This window comes from Solea solea, chromosome 11 (assembly GCF_958295425.1).
Source record: "Solea solea chromosome 11, fSolSol10.1, whole genome shotgun sequence".
In the NCBI taxonomy this organism is placed as follows: Eukaryota; Metazoa; Chordata; class Actinopteri; order Pleuronectiformes; family Soleidae; genus Solea; species Solea solea.
Genome location: NC_081144.1, coordinates 22,819,531 through 22,838,409, shown reverse-complemented (window position 1 = coordinate 22,838,409; position 18,879 = coordinate 22,819,531). Strand labels below are relative to the sequence as shown.

Here is an 18,879-nt window from a genome sequence, read left to right as displayed (position 1 = left end):
AAATGTGTCGGAGTGGGTTTGTAGATACACTTAACTATACTATTCCGGGGAAAAAGGGAATATTAAAACATGCCAGGAGAGGTCAAGAGGTCACAGGCCTTTGCAAAAGACCTCACCTCCCTTTATAAAGAGACAAAAACACAAAAATAGACTAAATTAGCAGGGTGAGGGAAACTATAACCAGAAATAACCCAGAATGAATGGTAACAAATACACACATCTTCGCAGTTAATGGGACAAATAATGTTTAAAATAAAACCCTCTTAAACACTTGTAACCGTGACAATCTCTTGGCTAAGTGAACTCCAGACTTTCATATCTGTACTGCACAATATTGGAGTGCGTATTGTTTATGTTTTGTCTGATAAAAAAGGAAGACAAAGGTGATCTTACGTGTTAACGCATATAACTCACACTCACATAAGACTCCGTGTGACACAGTCACTGAACTGAAATACTTCTGAACGGGTTGTGAAATACACCAGACAGAGATTTCCTTGCTAAATGTTGGAGACTAACGCATGTTTCTGGGATTTTTAAGTCTTTTTAACTCATCGACAGTTTGGCATTGTTCAGTGTCGGACGTCACGCTCACGACTCTTCCCGTGACGACACTCTCTGACCAGTCAGTGGCCGGCAGTCTCTGTTGACATCACATTTTAGTATTGGCTCAGCTCACGTGGAACCTCGCCAGAGCAGGTACAGACGAGTCGAGCCGAGTCGTGCTAGAACTGTAGAATGGAAAAGCGCTGTAACATTCCCGCCCTTCCCTTTCCAAGCACATCAGGGAACTATGGTGGCCTCCATGCACCAGAAAGACACACGCCATTCTTCCAAAATCCAAAATCAACACACCATGTAGGCTGATGCAGAAACATGGTGGTGCAAAATGGCGGCCAAACAGATACATAATGCTTATTTGAAAAATACAACCAAATCATTCTTATTTAAAAGTGATTGTACACTTATACAAACACAATAACGGGTAACACTCTGTTATTTGATTGAGTCCCTTTAAATGTTGTATTGACTTGCGCTCAATGCAGAGTGAATTTCCCAGAATAAACAACGGGGATAATTACAGTTACAGTCCTGACTGAGGATACAAAGACTTGGAGGAAACTTGTCACGTCATGTCTTTGCATAGCATGATGTCAGCACCTAACCACGCATATACAGTGATGATGTCAATGTCGTGGTTACTTCTTTTCCTTTTTATCCGTGTGGGATCAGATGCTGATGCTGCCTGGCTTCACAGGATTCCCACAGATTCCCAAGCCGGGTCGGAGAAATGGGTGAAAGGTCACAGCAGTGCCTCTGCCAGCCCCCCTCATTGTGTGTGTGTGTGTGTTCATGTTCATCACTGTGACATAAGACGCGTATTTAACAGCGTGCCTGCCCTTGCCCCAGCTGACACAGCTAACTCAGGCTTGTACATAACTGCAGAGGATTTCCGACCAATCACACCCTGCCCCCCCCCCAAAAAAAAAATAAAAACACTGCTGTTTTGCTCCTTGTGGTAAAAACACCAAGGTGTGGCGACGGACAGGTTGACTCAGACGTCTGGCTGGTTGTGTGTTGACGCTTGAAATAGTCAGTGAACGTGTTTGTTGACAGCTCCCTCCTTTTCCTTTTGCATTTTCACGACGTTGATAATAAGCTGATAATTAGGTTATGTATTCGTCACACACACACACAGAAGAAAAACATGGAGAAATCCAAATCGCAGCATTTCTTTTGGACTGAGGAGGAGGCTGAATCTACGCTCTGTCTTTGGTCTGCGACTGGAAAGTGCCTGATACTGATCGCTGTCAAATGCATTGTCCGTCTGCCTTTTGTGCCCCAATAAAAATAATGAGCAAACCAAACATTAAAAAAAAACATGAAACATGCCAGCCCAAAACTAAACGTTGTCAAATTGTCAAACTAAACCTCATGGTGAAAAAAGTTAGTTGTATTGTTTTTGTAAACTTGCAAAAAAATAGGAAACAATAATTGAAAGAAATATGCATATTATTTCAAAATTAACATATTAATAATAATAATCGGTTATTGATTTTTGTCCGTGACTGTCCCTTTAAGTTCACATCATGTCAGGAGACGACTTTTTTTATTTGACAAAATATTACAAATCAGTAATAAATACCATATTATAAACAAATTGCCCAACGTTTCTGTAACCTGACTGCTCTTGACCGCTGCACTGTTCACTGCTGTGGTGTCTCTGTGCCCTCTCTGGCCTCCCATCCCTGCATGGTGGTGGTTGGTGATAAGACAGCGGTTTCCTTCGCAGTGCCAAGACAAGAGCAGGGCCAATTACCTATATATGGTCATTTTTTTAAATATCTGCATTTACTGTGAACCGAAAGCAGAGAAAGGAAAATCAGCAATCCTCAAGGTTAATTATTAAAGAAAGAGCAGCGCAATTACTCGGTATTAATAGATCATTTTAGTGTAGGCAAATTCTCTGACAGTTAATAAATGACTTGTATGCAATGCTGGGAATAGTTGTTTTATGTCCACATATATACAATCCTTATTTTTTCAAGTAACAAGTGGTGAGATGAACACAAAGTAAACTATTTCTCTCTGAAATACAATGGAGAGGAGGTTTTAAGGTGTTAAAAAATGCAGATGCTCAGGTTATTGCAAATTTGTACACCACTGCACCTCAAAAAAGGCAAAATTACAACTGAGTTGTTTGGTCATAAATTATAGGAGTTTTAGTCGCATGTGTATCAAATTTCACTTTTTAGAGAGGACTTTTCCGTAGTAATGTGAATAAGCTGAAAGAAACTGAATAAATAGAATCATTACATCCAGGTTAAAAGAAATGTGTACACAAACCCACATGGTGTAGCAAAGGCAGAAATACCTGAAATAGCAGAAATGGGTTCATGACACTTGATGGTTGTTTTAGCTTGAAAAAACAATAATGTCTCAATGGTAAACTGGCACAACACTGATGGATTCTCAAAGACATAGAAATATTCCACTATCGCTTATTTAAAAACATGTTTTTGCCTTTGGGAATGTTTTATGCCAGGACATGTCTCTGTGGGCCGGCCTTGACATACAGCCAAAGATCTGTCATTTAACTCCCAGTAAACATATGAAAACAAATGTTAGACAACGTAATACCACCTAAATAAATAGGGGTAAACAATTTCAGGGACTTTGCAACAAGGTAAACAAAGGCAATTTCCTGGGGGCCCTGATTTGAGGCGGAGATCCCCAAGAACAACCCCTTTGAATTTTACGAGTGATAGGCTTCATGAAATTGTAATAGTTTATTGTTGGGAAACGCTTCACTAGGCCCAGTGGCCATGAGCTGACTTTATTTGTTTTTTTGCCACTGATTAATGACACATATGCTGTGCTGTGCTTGGTAGGTGGGTGTGGACCGTGCGAGATACGCAGCGCGGCGTCGTACGTTAGACGAGAACGAACGACGACACTGAGACACAGACAACACTGTTTCCTGCTCAGTTTGCGTCTGTTTGTCTCGACAAAGACGTCAAGCTTTGTAACTGGTCGCAAGGCAGTGACGTTTCACTGTCGCCCAATCAGTTGGGACTTTACCGTACAAGTTTATTTGGTATCCCAAGGGAGGGGTGCTGGTTATTTTCGCGCTTTCTCCTGATGTACCAAAGTGAACGTTGTGAACGGTGGAAATGCGGCTAAAGCCGTTGGTTTTTAGTTTCAAACGTGTCGATTGGCTGCTGAGTTTAACTCCATGCTGTTGGCTGGACAGTAAAAAAAGAAGAAAAGGAACATGAACTTGTCTCCTTCAGGTCTTTGGTGTTTGTTGTGATGTTTTCTGGCCCTGACAGAAAAAAAAGCAGCTAAACTGGATCAGTGTTGAGTGTTTCACCACAGTCTGTAGAGTGGAGCGGTGACATTGCACGAGATAATCTCTGAGCAAGACGTTTCCTCTTATCCGGACACGATGAATCAGCCATTTATATTTATATGTATTATTAGATTACAACTACAGATTTGGGAAATCTTTTTTATGCGTTACATTAACGTCATTACTGTGAACTTTTGCACCTGGTGAATATTTCACTGTTACTCACTTCTGCCCAGCTGTACTGCTCTTTCTGTAGTGCTCTTTTCATCTTTTTAAAAAAAACATTTATATACTGTGTATATTAAAATTTTGTATGCTTGTTATGCACCAATGACACCAGAACAAATTCCTTGTATGTGCAAATCGTACTTGGCAATAAAGCTCTTCTGATTCTGATTCTGATTCTGAAATGCTATCTTTTGGAAGCCATCAATGGGTTTTGTTTGAGCTTATTGTTTTGGCTGGGAACAAAGTTTGTGGAAACATAAGTGGGATTTCCTAAAGACACCCCCCCCCCCCCCCCCCCCCGCCATATTTATTTTTGGTTCTGTCCAGTTACTGTAACGCCTGGCTACCCATGGCTTTAGATAAAGTTCTTCCTGCATCTCATATTGCATGCAGCCTGTCTGTGCACGTTGCCCTCTGCAGCACTCCATGGTGCTTAGATAAGCACACACACACACAAACAACCTTTTACCTAAATGTAAATGAAGGGATTGGAGAGAGAACCACATTTCTGCACCTCCTCAACAACTGAGGCCAAACAGAAACAAAACATTTCCTGATACAATCTCTTTTTCCACATAATTTCAACGGCTTCATCGGCATAAAACCCTCCAAAACAACTCTAAACTCAATGCTGTAGTAAATATGCCAGACCTGTGCGTGGCACTGTGATACTGCCACAGTAACACATCATAAATGGAAAAGAAGACCTGACAGAGATGTGCATAAATCATGCATGTTATGTATGTCATTAAAAACAGATTTGGCTTTTTAGTTTACTACATAATTCCATATCTATATACCGTATATATATCACAATCAGGTAAATGTTAAATACACATATTAATATGTAATACTGCCACAAAAAAGAAGACGTGACAGAGATGTGCATAAATCATGCATGTTGTGTACCGACATTTGTATGAGATAAGATAACATACGATAAGAGGGGGAATTTACATTGTTACAGCAGCAAAGATAGTAACGATAAAAATAATAAATAATAAACATGCATTACCAAAAAAAGTACAACATATAAAGATATTAACACTAAGACTGTAAAAAAAAAAAGTTAAAATAGAATGTACATTGTAGACAGTTTCCTGAATATATACAGTATGGACTTGATATTTACAGTATAAACAAAGATTGAACATGAGAAATAAATGTGTGGTCTACTGAGAGCACTGTGCACATTAAAATAAAATGAAAATAAAGTCAAAATGATGAGACCAATCAATCTCCAGACACCAGAAGACAAGTATGACAAAGACAGTGAGCAAGAAAAAGAGGAGGGTCTATGACATGATTGTTTTCCCAAAATAGCGTATGCATGAAAACGCAGAAACTCCTAAACTTGTTCTTTTGTGTTTCGGGGCCCAAAATCTGTTGTGTAACTGGAGGATTTGACCAATCACAGGGCAGCTGACGGAGAGAGGGCGTGGCTGTTGGCTATTCTACAACACCTACTCTGCATAAAGGACCAATCAGTGGAGTGTTTACTATCTCAGCACCAGCTACAACTTCCTAAGCTGTGAAAACCCTCAGTCCTGGTCCTCGGGGGAACTCTAATGACTCTTCCAGTGACGACACTCATGATGGCTCAGCTCGCTTGGAACCGCTCCAGAGGTTTCCCCCCCACTTATCCTGCTTACTGCAGCTTTAAATTCAACGCAACAAAATAAGAGCTCAAATCAGTTCAGTTTCTGGCCTTTGACCCTAAAGTCCTGGTGTGTTTATATTCAGCAGAAGAAAGGGCACGAGGGCAAGGACCCTGCTCTCCTGTGCAGCCCTCAAACCATGCGTGCATCCCATGTCTCTGTCCCTACAAGGTTTAAGCAAACTGGGCCGGTAAGTGGTGTCCTTGGCAAGCGTGTGCCGATAAACACAGCAGTGTGAGTGAGGACAGGCTGTGCTCTCCAGAGGGGGACGAGGAGGACAGACAGGAGGACAGACCCTGACCCTCTTACAGTGTCCCCAGGAGGATATTATGAAACTTCACTAGTTATTTTAAATTCCACCAAAGGATTAGGATACTGAGGAGAAAGCACTGAATTACAGCCGACTTTATCTCATAATCATGTGATCATTCCGTCTTCCTGTCTCTGATTACATTTGTCTTCATCCACAGTGATTTCCTTACATTCAGCGTGGGAGGAAAAGCGGAGCTCCTTTGCTCAGACAGTGAAGCCCAAACTTGACCTGGAGGCTAAAAATAGCGCAAAGATTAAATCAAAAGCATTTCTTTTCCATTCACCATGATGTCAACGCAGCTGTTAAGAATGTGTTTACAAATCAGCACTGAGAACGGCCTCGACAGCTTTCGAATAACATAAATGTCACTGCTTAGCTCGCACAGACACAGACACACACGCCCCGTGAAAATATTGAACATGGAACTGAGTCATGGCTTGTAACCAGGTAAAAGTTGTGACCTGAAATTACATACGTTGGCCTCAGGGAGAACAAAAATACACAGCTCAGCAGACGTCTCCGTTTACAACCACAACATGCCCGACACACATTCTACAAAGCATATTCTGCTTTTTAGTGTACTACACAATTCCATATCTGCTCTTTATATTTATATACACGCCCGCACGCACACACAATCAGGTAAATATTGAATACATATATTTAAATATGAAACCTATAAATATCATAGTACCGCCAATCTACGGAAGCGGGGATGTAGCTCAGTGGTAGAGCGCATGCTTTGCATGTATGAGGCCCCGGGTTCGATCCCCGGCATCTCCACAACCTTTTTTTGTCTTTTACGATTATAAATGTAGAAAATATTGTGTCGGTTGTATTGCGTAGTTTAATTTTGAACTTTAAATGTGTTAAACTATGCCCTGTATGGGTGACTTCTAACACTATGGCTCAAAACATTTTACTCATAGATATAATGTAAAACAACTGATTTCTTTACAGCTAGTCCAACCAAATGATGTATACTAGTATATAAGAGGAAAATAAATAATTAATAATATACAATAGAATAAATTATACCAATAAACAGTATATAAACTGTAACAGAATAGACTATAGGCCTACTGTTGATCTAAAAAAAAACACGTGAATTAAAATAAGTGAAAAATATGCTACAACATAGAATGTAAATGGAAGTCAATGAGATAAATGCAGCATAGTTTTACACAAACATGTATGTCCATGTTGCACAGCCATGGTGTATTCATTCTGAAAGAATCTGAAAGGTTGTGAGGACCAGCGCCATGGTCAGTTTCACAGTATCTGCTGTGAAACTAGATCAGTGAGGGTCAAATCTCCGTTCAGTTGCAGAAAAACTGTCCTCACCCACATGCTGGACTGCACGTCTGCACATTACGACCTACTGTGTATGTCCTCTCATCGCTACGTCTTCACTTACCAGCAAATCCACAATACTATGGGTGCCATGTTTACATAGAGGGAGTCCACCAGAAAACACCAATCAGTGAAAAGTTTTATTGATAGCACAAAATCAGCAGCAGTACAATTTATCTATTTTTAATTGTGAACTTTGCAGTCAAAGTCTTTATGAAATTAGCTAATAATCTGGGGGTGCTGTTCGCTTGAGGTAACTGCGGGTCATCCTTTCCTGGGACGGTCCTCATGAGAATCAGTTTCATCACCGTAGTTTGATGGTTTTAACAACTGCACTCAAGTTTACGCTCACAGTTCTTGACGTTTTCCAGACTGACTGAGCTTCTATGCTTAATGTAAGGATGGTCTGTCGTTTCTCTTTACTAAGTCGAGTAGTTCTTGCCATAATATGGATGGGAACAGTAGTTGAATCTATAAAAAAATGAAATATCGTTCCCCCAGCTTGTACAGTACCACTGAAAATAAACAACCACATATTACACTGTATACACGTGTCACTTTAAAGACACTTCAAATTAACCTTCATTTCTTTCCAGAATGCAAAGGTCAGCAGAGGTCAGCACTTGTTTTGTCAAAAACAATTCACAATTAAATTACTGTTTACTGACAACCAATTCTGCCTCTGTGTAGTCACTTTCATATGTGACGGGATGCAGTGCCACACTACTGTCACTTCAACACATCACAGACAATCAGGTAGATTACAGGTCCCCTTTATTGCAGTACAGCATCACAGTGGAATGATGATTGAGAAATAGCATTGGCAATAGTAATTTTTTTTTCTGAATTACCGAGATACTTAGAACTCTCACGAGAACCTCCAACCTGCAAGTGACTCCCATGGATCTATGGACCTATGGTGACCCCACATACATGCCCCATCAACTATCTACGGTACCGGATCAATTAAGGTCCTTCTGAACAACCACAAATCCTAATGGTAAAACCATCGATGTGACTTAAAGACAGGACTATCTCCCAGGGTCTTAAACCCAGATCAAAGTCAAACTTGACTAAACTAAATAAGCCGTCCATGTTGTAACCATTAAATAGGGTTCTCAATAGAGCTGAAACGATTAATCGATGAATCAATTCAATCAATCAATCAAATCGATTACTAAATTAATCGACAACTATTTTGATAATCGAATAACCAGTTTGAAGCTTTTTTCATAATTAAAACAAGATTTCCGATTGTTTAAGCTTCTTAAATGTGAATATTTTCTTCATTTCTTTGCTCTAGATAACAAAGAAATCATCAAAAGTTAATCATTTTGGTTTGTGGACAAAACAAGACATTTGAGAACATCATCATTTCCAGGTTTGACAAACACCGATCCACATTTTTTAAGGTTTTCTGATATTCTGAACACCAAACGATTAATCGAGAAAATAATAGACAGATTAATTGATTATGAAAATAATCGTTAGTTGCAGCTCTAGTTCTCAATAAAAAGGAATGAATGCGTTTTGTTTCAAATGGTTCTAAACTCAGAAAAAAATCAGTGAATTAGAAAAAATAACAACCATGAAAAAAATTACTCTGAAAAACAGAAAAAAAGAAATAACTCCGAGAAACAGACCAAAAATGAAATATCTGCGAAAAACAAACCAAAAAGAAATTACTCCGAAAAACAAACCAAAAAGAAATTACTCCGAAAAACAGACCAAACAATACATTTCTCGGAAAAACAGAAATAATTAGGTCTACTACATATTTTTTTCAAATGAATGCAATGCGCTTCCGCACATTCCTCTCTGTCTCTCATCAAACCAAATAAAACAAAATAATTTACAAATAAATGATTTTAACTCCGTGTGATCATATATCATATATTATAATCCATTGTCCACCCTGATACATTACAATGCTTTAAGTAATGTTACTTTCACATTTATATTTACGCAACATTCAATGCTGCTAAACAACATTGTGCGGTGCTAGCGCGAGCCTCCCGAACGAACAGGCAAACACAGTAGTACACACATGTTAAACAAATACAAACTAAAACTAACACAACTGACACAAGGAGACGAGACCTGCGACACAGCATCACAGTGGAACGACGATTGTGAAACGCCTGGATAACACATGGAACAGGTGCCCATAATTATGCTAGCCCAACACCGACAATGCACTTTTTAATCTGTAAAATGTCACAAAGCGACAAGACAGTTCATTGACGAGACTTACTTACTTTAAATAGCTCTGTCTCTGTGTGTGTGTGTGGCTTCTTCTTTCTTCTTTTCTTAGGTTTAATGGCGGTCGGCAAACAACGATTTGGTGCATTACCGCCACCATCTGGTATGGAGTGTGGTTCGAAATGTTAATCCAACTGAACTATTACTTGAAGGTGAAAAAAAATAAAAGAATAATAATAATAATAATAATAATGATATAATAATACAAATTAGAATAATATATATACAATACTAATAATTATATCCATATCTATATATATATTGCTATATATATATACAGATATCTGTGTGTGTGCTGAGGCAGCTTGTATACACTACCCCTGTGCCAGTAAGAGGCGCTGTTGCGCCACTTTTGCCATCACTTAACCAAGTATTACATATAGAGTTTAACTCTGTTCACTTATCTATCCTGTTCCTATCTAGTGGACTTCTTTCCTAGACTACTTCTATGTAGCTTATTCCTCTCCGGTAAGGCACTTTGGATAAAAGCATCTGCTAAATACTTAAATGTAAACATACTCTTAGTATACTGAGTTTTTATGGGTAGTGAACTTCTGTTATTGTCTATGCTTTGTTGGAGTAGCTGTAATGAATGTCACCAATTAACTCTTGATTATTAACACCTGTCAAGTGAGGTGATGACCTCATGAATCTGAAAAAAATGACATATCGTTCCCCCAGCTTGTACAGTACCACCCAACGTAAACGACCACATATTACACGTATACTGTATTTACTGTATTACTGTATACACGTGTCAAAATTTTTTCACAATTAGTTTTCCCTAGAAATGCTTGTTTTTAGTGGAAGTAATGAGAAACATCATAGAGACAGATCACGTGTGTTTGGCCCCTTTCACTCATTCACTGTGCATCGACGCATCATTAGTGAGCACAACGTGTCGTCCATCCTGAGGAATTTGTTGCTGAGTAACAACAGGTCAGTGTCACCTTTGCCCTTATGCTGGATTATACACACACACACGCACACTCACTCATTCTTGTAGTGAGGACACTCAGACATAATGCATTCCCAAGCCCCTTACCCTAACCATAACCATCACAATTAAATGCCTAACCTAAACTTGACCTAAATCTAATTCTAACTCCAATCCTAAAATCAAACCGTAACCCTCAAAAAGGCCAATCCAACTCTATTTACTTCAAAAAACAACAACAGCTAAAACAAAGTGCTGTACAACAGAGATAAATAATATAATAAGATATAAGAAATGACATCATAGACCTAGACAACAACAATAAAACAAACAATAAAATACTGTAGAAAGTATAAATAAAAACAGAAAATGAAAAAGTCATACAATAAAACTATAAAAAGATAAAAAAAAAAAAAAGTCTCATACTGGGTTTGAAAGCCAAAGAGTAAAAATGTGTTTTAAGATGTGTTTTAAAAGTGGACAGTGAAGGGGCGTGTCTAACATGCTGCTCGAGGTACGGTGGGGCAAGACCATTTAAGGATTTAAAAACAAATAAAAACATTTTAAAATGCTTTTTAATAAGCTTTTTGGGCCTCACAAAGTTATACATACACAGGTCTGTGTGTCCTTTCTTCTTCTTAGGACACATGTGCAAGCATATTTGAGTGATGGTGATGAATTTGCCCTTTAAACACATGTTGAACATGCATGTACATGGTCTTTGACTGCCCCCTTGTGGCTACTGACTGGATAGTCCATGTGTGGTGTCCTTGCATTTTGCTTTGTTTTACTAGAACAGGGCTAGTATTTTTGAAAAACTGTGCTTCCCAACCTCAGTTCCCCCTGAGTTGAGAAGTGTCTTCATTCTTTTCTTTGTTACGTGCCCACCAGTGACACTTGGTCCTGTTAGCGTAAAACTGAGGTTGGGAAGCACAATTTTTGTGTTTTCCTTTCACTAACCCAGCGAAAATGTGTTTGACCCCTGATTTACAGTAACATCTGACTTGGAGACTATTAGTAGTCTTTGACTGCCCCCTTGTGGCTAATGACTGGACAGTCCTGTAGTGGATCAGTTCCTCATGGGACCAGAAGATGGCGTTAACTCCTTGTTCTTTGCTCCGTGCACATCCTGAGGGTATTACAGGTACTGTACATCCAGGGAATCATACACACACACACACACACACACAGTCAGTCATAAGTATTAATACTTCTACGGTTGTACCAATAAATATATACAGTACTTTACACTCATGAATGAATGAATATAGTTTTATTTCCGTTACAATATAAATACTTAAATTATGTGCAATCAAGGCTTATTTTTGCCTATCCTGTGCAATCCATAAAATAATCCAAAATATCAGTTATACAAATCCGAAGAAAAAAATACTGTAAATTCTTTACTGTAAAGTCATTTTACATTGTAATCCTTTCAATGTTTTCACAGTGTTCTGTGTTCTCCACACTTTCAGTTCATCACTAAGTCCATTCCATAATTTAACTCTAAAAAATGAAACACATCTATATTTAACATTAGTTCTCACTTTACATATTTCAAAGACACACAACCCGCTTAAATTATAGTTTCTTTTCTCTTAGTTTAAAAAATGTTGAATACAGGTGGGAAGACTTTTATTCTTTGCTCGAAATAAAATGTCTAATGTTTTTATATGTACAATGTCTAAGAATTTTAAGATGCCAGACTTTATAAATCATTTATTAGTGGTTTCACGATAGGAAGCTTTGTTAATAATTCTGATAACTCTTTTCTGGAGTTTAATTGTAGGGTCTATGTATGTCCTGCATGTATTTTCCCAAACCTCAACACAATATTACATATAAGGCATTATAAGTGAAAAGTATACTATACGCAGACATTCATTGTTCAACAAATCCCCTACTTTATAAATAATACCAATAGATTTAGCTAATTTCTTTTTAATGTATTCTATATGTGGCTTCCAACTAAATTTATGATCTAAAATGACTCCCAAGAATTTAGTCTCATATACTCTTTCAATTTTTACTCCATTCAGGAATAATTTAATTTCCCTAACACCACCAAACACCATAAATGTTGTTTTATTTTCATTTAATGATAACTTATTAATATCAAACCATTCTTTTAATATGATCAACTCCTCTTCTACTGTTGTCAACAATTCTTTAATGTCTAGACCTGAACTAAATAAAGTTGTATCATCCGCAAATGTAATGAATTTCAACTTATTAAATACTGTACAAATATCATTCAAATAAAGTATAAATAACTTAGCTCCTAATACCGAACCCTGTGGTAAATCCGAGGTTTAGCACCAGTATGACAGGTAGACAGTGGTTTGAGACATTTCAGGCTGCTCCTCCACATTTCACTGATAGAGAAACCTGAACAGTGTGTGTGTGTGTGTGTGTGTGTGTGTGTGTGTGCGTGCGTGTGTGTGTGTGTGTGTGTGGGAGTGTGTATGAGTTCAGACTCTGCATTCCTCTGGGATAACCTTATCATCCTATGGACCTCTGCACCATAGGGCAACACATACACAAACACGCTCATGCATGCACGCACGCACACACACACACATGCATAACAAGCAGAGGTAAAACAATATTAAATCACGATGCAGAAGACTGTCTTATTATGTCCTACATGGTTAAATCATTTAAAGACCAATGTGCAAACAGTGATTTGTCACAAAGCACAAAAGTCTAATGACCACAGTGCACTGATGTGTTTTCTTTATTTCGGCTGCTTTGTTGTTTAAACGTACAGTATATACAGAGGCTATAAGGATGTGCAATATAGAGTGTTTTTCAGCACAACCTAGACAATCGGATGAAATATCCATATATATATATATATATATATATACATATATATATATATACATATATATATTCACCAACTATATAAACACACCTGAGCAAAAAGTAGTCAAAATGTTTAAAATGTGGGAAATTTGGAGATACGTCACAGTTCAAAGTTTGTTTTTATGAACAGAAGAAAAAAAAACCCACTCTATTTGTGTGACTTGTGCACAATTATTGCTACTTTCTATCACTACTAAGATGACCCTAACCCTGGACAGTGCAGCAGTCCATATAAGCCAACTAACCTGATCAAAAAAACGTGTGGACTAAAAACATTTGACCATATTAAAGAAATCTAGATTTCTTTAGATATCTTTATAGTGTTTATCTTGAGTAATTTGATTTTATTTGTTACATTTTATCTAAGTTTTCAAAAACCAAAACATTACCCTGATTCACTTTTTTTGGGGGGCCCCATAAAGGTTTGGGCCGGCACTGATTTAATCAGTGGAGGTTTCCTTGTGAACCAGCTTTAGTGGAAGTGACAACAGCTGTTAATCACAGTCTTTCACATTCAAGCACAAAGCTTGAATCTGAGGAGGGAGATTGACCCGTGTGTCCTTTTCAAATCATCCCATGATTCACGTGCGTCACCTGCATGAAGAGTCATGAAGATGTAAATGTTGCCTGAGTGGAGTCGTTACCTGTCGTCTGGATGGACTGAACGGAAACAATGCACCTGTGACTGTTCAAAAGGCCCATGGGCTTTAAACATGTAAAAACCTTTAAAGGCTACACTTTTGTGGCAGAACAATAACAGGGAGAGGGTGTCAGGGGCTTCTTTTCAAACACATGAGGACACACACACACACACACAGAGCAGAACAATCGGCCCATAGCCATCAGCTCACACGTGACTGATAATACACACATTTTCTTTGGTCTCATGGTTTCAAAAACTATCGCGTATGAAGTTCTGAGTTTATTCTCTATATATATTCTTATTATTTGGTTAAAAATCATTCATTAACTGTGTCTCGTGTTACTGTTAAAGGAGAGAAAGTAGTAGAGTACTGGAGACAATTGTGCTTAACTGTGAGAGAACTAATGTAACGACAGGTGTTAATCTTCACAGTCACACCGAGATTTATCAAAATATCACAATGGAGAGAAGTTCATTCATTTGTGAAAGAAACTACAGTCAAGATCATGGAGAAGTGGTCAGTTTAAATTTTGAAAACAAAGCTCTCAAATAGTGTTACAGATGAAGAAATGCATTCACATAACTTTACATTTTACAATGCATTTGAGTTGAATTACATTTATTGATAATGACATGTAAAACGGTATTAAATTGTCATGTATGCAGCTTTTTGGTTCGCAGGTCATTTCAGGATAACTGTAACTGATCTGATGTTAGTTTCATGTTAGTTTCATGTCTCTGTGAATGTGTTATTCTTATTTTTTCGTATATAAATGTGACTGGACCTAGACTTCTTTCGGTTTCGGGTGCAATTTTCCCACAAATATTCACAAAAAGCAGCTGTCAATCACTTGGTCTTATGCTAGATACATAGAACATAGAAATATAAACATGTATAAAATGAGCCTCAGACATTGAGACATCTACAGCGTCCGCCTGAGGTGTCACTCGAGGTGTCATTCTCCTGAAATGAAGGCAAGTCTCTCTCATTATTTCTGTCAGTTTGAGAGTGTGTGTGTGTGTGTGTGTGTGCTTCATCCCTGAGGCCAGAGAGGAAAAGAACATCTGTTCTGCTGAGCTGAAAAGTGTTTCATGTCTCTGTGTGTCCTCTGTGTGTCCTGAGGTCACTGCGTTGTAACACAGAGTTGTCTGCAGTCTGCCCAGTTTTAGCATCACTCTTCCTGCCGTACGTGTTTAAATCACTGGCTCTTGTAATAGAAAATGCAAGGAAATGAGCAAAGCGTGGTCCACGCCTTCTGTCTCCTCCAGGCTGAACTGTACTGCAACGCACTCCTCGTCACCGGGATCCCGAGCAAGAGTCTCCAGGGACTTTGAAATCTGAAAATCCTCTGAGGTCCACAGCCTAAAAATACAAGCATTCAGTGTTTATTACAGCTGGGGTCCACGTCATATCTGAAAGGGTGTAAAAGTGCAAGACAACATCATTTGCACATCCTTCACTTCAAATCATGAATTTTGATATTTTCATGCACATATTAAAATCAGCTTAAGCTCAGTGAAGTATCTGAGGCGTTTTACAGGTCTTTGGAATAAGCAGCAAGACATTTTTCATAATTTGCAGGTGAATTTCGGAACATCCTCTCGTTCACATCAAGCACGATGCTGAAAAAAGACTTGATCGCCAAGTAAAATCTTCTTATAATGAAAATGTGAAAGAACATAGAGGGAATATAACATTAAATGTATTTGCTATAAAAAGGAATATTCATTTTCACATTATTAAATGATTAAATTATTAAATTCAACATAAAATTTCACATTGCACCTAACAATGCTTGTTAGGTGTTTTAATTACATTATTATTTGGTTGATTTTAGACGTATTCCTCTGTTTTTGCATCACAAATATGTCATTATTGTGAGTGAGGCATTGCTCCATATCAAAACAAGCAATTTTTTAAGCAATATCAGTGAAATATCATCATGAATATCTTTATTGCATCATAATTTAGGGTCCACTACAGTTGTGGGTGGACTTAATTCTAACCCTAACCTGAAATACTAAGTGTTAACCCTGAAAAGACCCTTTAAGGTTGTGGAGAACAGACACAAATGTCCTCTCAAAGACAGGTTCGTAGGTTTTCGGTCCTCACAAAGGATGTAACTACAGGTGCACACACACGCACACACACACACACACACACAGAGATTACTTTCACGTGTGTGTTTACTGCTGCACTGACCTCCTGACCACCAGTCTACGTGGCGTCGGTGTCAACAATCGTCCTAACGACGTGTGAACTTTTGGGCACGCAGCGACAATGGCGCCTCCTGCAGACAGGTGCACTCACACTCTGCTGCCACCTGATGCTGCATCTGCTGCTGCTGCGGAGGAGGAGGAGGAAGTTTACAAACAACAACACATCACAAAAGATGAAAGCATGAACTGCTCTACATGCAGACCATGCCATACATGTATCATTCATTCATTCATTTGCTCTATAAATTCCTAAAAAGAAGAAGACATAAGCAGACAGTTCAAGAAAATAGAGCTTTATTTTAGTTTAGTTTACTTCTATGATATAACATAAAATGACTCGTTTTTAAAAGTAATTAGATTTATGGGGTGCGAGTGTTTCACATTCATATATGTCAATATTTTACATTTAGTTATTCTCCAATTTTAATAATTTTACGATTTAATTTAATGTTATTTATTAATTAAGTGACAACAACTGACAATTATTATTTTTTTTTTCTCTTTTCGATCTCGCTTTTAATCTCGATTATATATTTCACGTGGAATTGTGTTGTTTGTCTTTTGATTGTGTTCTTTTCCTGTAAAGCACTTCGACTCAACTCGAAGAAAACAGTTTGCAGAGCACATTTCATACGTGGATGAAGATTAAATGTGCTGCACAGAGCGACGAAGGGATTCACTTCAAAACCACGCGTTAAAAAGAGTAGAATTAAGAGGAAAGGGCCAGAATAAAGGTGTCTTAAAAAGAAAAACATCAGTATTTAAAGTCAAACAAGTCGAATGAGCCCATTTCATACATATTGAAATGCGAAACGAAGCGCTTTACATAAACAAAAACATCCCCACCCACACCACTCAATCACACATTCACCCACAAAGGGACATTCACACCTTCATGAACACAATTAAGACAAAATGAGCTGAGGAAACGCGGTCTGCATGTGAGGAAACACTACAGGAAATTATGTAAAAAAAAAAAGAAGATCAAGTTAGATTGAATAATTGTATTCAATACCAAAATAAAGGAGTAAGTAAGTGAATAAATATCTCTCTCTATATATAATTCGTATATATTCGTATGCTCTTAAACATACACACAAATACACAGATATATAATGATGTAATGTGTTGACAGAAACAACAACACACTCTTTAGTGAACAGTTGAACAATGTAAATCCAAGAGTAAAGGTTTCATTTATGGCACAACATTACGCGCAGATTCGTTTTGGCTCTGGATAATAAAACAAAAGTCATTTCCTGTGGGGAAATCTTACATTCCCAGGTCTCTGGGTGACGTCATGCCACTTATAGAAAGGGTCAGGTATGAATGAAGCCTTGTGTGGATTTTAACATCATCACCATGTTGCTCCTGTCAGCTGCGTTAATTTGAACCTCGGCTCGTGCTGTGAGGGGAGAACAGCGCCTCTTTTCATCCACACAGGCTCCTTCTTTCCCCGCGGAGACACAAACAGAGACAGAGGGGTTTACGGTCAGGATGAACTTAATGATAGAAGAGAAGAGAACAGAGCGTTTGTCTCCTGTACCTTATTCTTTAAGAAAGGAGGAGGAAATCTGCCCGTTCTCCTCATCACATCACCGCCGGGGTGCGTGCGTAAAAGCCCCGAGCAACAGACGCACAAAAGGAGCAGAGGCGAGAAGAGAAGAGCGGGGAATCATAAAATGTCATGTGTCTGTGGTAAAAGAGAGATTTCTACAGGCACTTAAACAACAACATAACACTTCTTCCTTATATGTCATGTATAGGATTATCTATCATTCATGTTATTCCACAATAATATCATTAAAAACTACCGACAATAAAAGATTTTATAAAATAATCACATTTTATAAAAATATTCTAACTTTTGTAAAAGAAATCAAATTTTATAAAAATAATCTAATTTATAAAATAATCTAACTTTTAGAAAAAATAACATTTTATAAAAATAATCTAACTTTATAAAAATATGATCTAATTTGTAATAAATTATCAAGTTCTATTATAATAATAACTAGTAGTCTCACATACGACACAATATCAGAATAAGAAATAAAATAAGATACAATTAAGAATATAAAAATATAACATGTAAAGCACATAATAATAATTAAGAATAAATAAGTTTAGAAGTGTTTAAAAAATATTGCACCATCTGCAACTCACAGGACATGTCGTTCACTGCATTAGCCGACAGAGGGCGCTGCAGCGACATGGTTTAGGGGCATCGACAAAGAATCTTGATTATAAAAAAGTTTAGTTTTTTTTGACGTCTTCTCCACAAAGACAACCCACGTGCACATAAGTGAGGCTCATGAACACGAGGCAAATAACGAGACATAAAAAATGCGCAGTGACCTGTTGTTAAAAAAAGTGTCACAATTACACATTTAGCAGCAGCTTCTTTTTTCTTTTTTGGCGCCGCGGCACCTGCGACTGTCCAGAGCGAGGACGCAGTGTCTGACACAGGGGGGCGTGTCTTGGGGGCGGAGACGTGACCGCCCACCTCGCTGCTGCGCTCCGCTCCTTCTATATGAGAAGGCG

At 38.1% G+C, this 18,879-nt stretch overlaps 1 non-coding gene across 1 annotated transcript; it reads left to right on the top strand.

Moving 5' to 3' along the window:
• Window positions 1-6,763: 6,763 nt before the first annotated feature.
• trnaa-ugc (transfer RNA alanine (anticodon UGC)) lies at window positions 6,764-6,835 on the top strand. The gene has a single exon. It is a non-coding gene; the product is annotated as a tRNA-Ala (tRNA).
• Window positions 6,836-18,879: the final 12,044 nt, after the last annotated feature.